The sequence below is a fragment of the Schistocerca cancellata genome, chromosome 2 (genome assembly GCF_023864275.1).
Source record: "Schistocerca cancellata isolate TAMUIC-IGC-003103 chromosome 2, iqSchCanc2.1, whole genome shotgun sequence".
NCBI classification, from domain to species: Eukaryota; Metazoa; Arthropoda; class Insecta; order Orthoptera; family Acrididae; genus Schistocerca; species Schistocerca cancellata.
In genome coordinates this window covers 334,029,121-334,032,101 of record NC_064627.1, presented here as the reverse complement: position 1 = coordinate 334,032,101, position 2,981 = coordinate 334,029,121, and positions in this window count along the sequence as shown.

Below are 2,981 nucleotides of genomic sequence, written 5' to 3'. Positions count from 1 at the left end.
AGTCCTGCTATTAATAAAATTGTCTGAAAAGACGAAGAATCAGAGTAAGGTTTCCTATACAAAGAAGAATTTACGAGGGTAATCCCAAAAGTAAGATCTCCTATTTTTTTATAAGTACTTAGACCTGTTTATTTCTACAATGGTTTACATCAGTTTACAGCTTGAACATTTAACTATTTTTCGATATAATCACCATTTCTGTAGATGTATTTTTGTAGACGCTGTGGTGGTTCTTGTATACCCATGTCATACCAGCTAGCCGCCATGCTGAATCGCTTTCCGGCCAAATGTTCTTTTAACCTTGGGAACAGGTGATAGTCACTGGGCGCCAAGTCAGGACTACAGGGTGAGTGGGTGATTATGTTCCACTCAAACTGTTGCAGGAGAGCAACGGTTTGCCGAGCGATGTGTGGGCGAGCGTTCTCATGGAGAATGTGTAAGCCCTTGCTCAACATTCCTCTTCTTCGGTTCTGAATTGCCCCTTTGAGTTTTTTCAGAGTCTCACAGTACCTGTCAGCGTTAATTGTGGTCCCAGTGAGCATAAAGTCGACTAACAATACCCCTTTCCGATCCCAGAAAACGGTTGTCATGACTTTACCGGCAGACTGTGTTTGTTTGAATTTCCGCGGCTTTGGCGAAGAAGGATGCCGCCACTGGCGTGATTTTTGCTTGGTCTCAGATATTAAGTGATATGCCCAGGTTTCGTTACCCGTGACAGTTGGGGTCCAGAAAGTTGTCCTGTTCGGCTGCAAGGCGGTGAAGAAATGCGCGGGAAGCATCAACTCGTTGCCGTATGTGGTCCTCAGTCAGCATGCATGCGTGGCACCCATCTTGCGCACACCTTCCAGTAATCCAATGTTTCCGTTAAAATTGTGTGAGCGGTGCTTCGGGAAACCTCAGGAACCAACGTGCAGAGATCATCCAGGGTGATCCGCCGATCTTCACGCAAGCTTTGCTCAACCTTCAACTCTGTCTCCTCAGAAACTCGCAGTCTCCCGCTCCTTTGTTCGTCGTGAATTTCGGTCCGACCAGCTGCAAACTCTCTACACCACTTACGAACATTTTTGACATCAATGTACGACTCACTTCCGTCACTTGGCGATGGATTTTAATCGGCACAGTGCCCTTTGCGTTCAGAAACCGAATAACTGCGCGCAATTCGCACTTGGCGGTAACACCCAACGGGAGCTCCATTCTCAACGGCTGCCAAGCCGAGACTGAGCGCTCAGCGCGGCGTGCGCATGTTTACTCACAGCGCGTGAAGCACTCTTCATAACAGTGTGACCAACTCCCACACAAACAGAGTTCTGTACTTATAAAAAAAAAGGAGACCTTACTTTTGGGATTACCATCGTACTTACCTGTCTTAACCACGCAGGAAGATTGTTTTTATCATGGATAAAATTTTTTAAGTTATCAACAACAGGTCCAAGACTAGCAAATCATTAATAATAGACACATACGCCAACTTCTGTACAAGTAACAAAATTCAAAGGACTTTGTTGACAAACTAAAAGCTAATGAAAGGAAAGACGTACAAGTAATTACGATTAACAAATTACAAAGTACATTAAAGCACTTCGTTTATGAAATAAGAGTGGCCGTTACATACACAGTAGTCTTATTCGCCTACGGATAACTTTTGTATGAGTGTTGGACATGTGTTGGTATTACAGATTAAGTTCAAAATACAAAATTCATGTACTAGGAGGAATGGTCAATATTCAGAGATATGACAGGAACGATTATTTGAAGTAAAAAAAGCTCCTATCGACATAAGTCCTATTCCGAATGCCACAAGGTTGATAATGAATTCCTGTGGTAAGGCGTTCCGTGCCTCCACTGGTACTGTTGAACACTGCTGGATTATCGTTGTTGCATCTGGACGTACTACAATACGTCCCTCCAACGAATCCCGGACGTCCTCGATGGGATTTAAGTCGGAGAACCGGCAGGGCAGTCCATTCGCCGAATATCCTTTAGTTCCAATAGCTCTTCCATCTGCGCTATTCGATGCGCTCATGCATTGTCACCCCATAAGAGTGAAGTCAGGGCCAAGTGCAACCCTGAAAAGATGTACAGGGGGAAGGTGTACAGTCACAATAACGTTGACTGGTGAGCGTTCTGTGTTCAAAGACATCGAGGTCAGTATGTCAATGCAACATTACACCTCCCTACACCACAACACTCGGATCACCAAAACGATCATATCCGGCAATGTTCCTGGGTGCATTAAGCTTTCCCACCTCTCGCCATATGACGGTAAGCCTGGAATCTACATCTACATACATATTCCGCAAGCCGTCGTAAGGCGGGTGGCAGAGAGTACTTTGTACCACTACTAGTCGCTTCGTTTCCTATTGCACCCGCCAACAGAGCGAGGGAAGAACGACTATCTCCATGCATCCGTACGAACCCCAATTTCTCTCATCTTACTTTCACGGTCCTTACACGAAACGTACTTTGGTGTCAGCAGAATCGTTCTGCTGTCACCTTCAAATGTCGGTTCTCTAAATGTTCTCTACTTTGTTCCACGAAAAGATCGTCACCTTCCCTCCAGGGTTTCTAATTTGAGTTCCGGAAGCATCTTGTAATGTAAAAATATAAAAACAGTGATACCTAAAAAATATACGGCAGTCTGCCAATGTAATCGTATTCTTAATGATTCAATACTAGCGGTTGAAAACACTTTTCTGCAACTTACTCACAACAATGCTCTTAATAGTGCAATATCTTTTTAGTAAGCCTGACACAGGTCAGTAATTAATAAAGTAGCTTAGTTCTCAGGGTAGTTGCCCAATCGTCGACAGTTAATTGTCCTTTCCTTCTTTACCCAACAGCACAGATATTATTCCTGGTTCGTGAAAAGTCGTGTGCTTGCACCAGAGAATATTTCACAAGTCTGTTCGATGTTAACTACTGCAATACGTAACTCAATATCGTGATTTCGTCTCGATTCCCCAATATAAGATAACACGAGT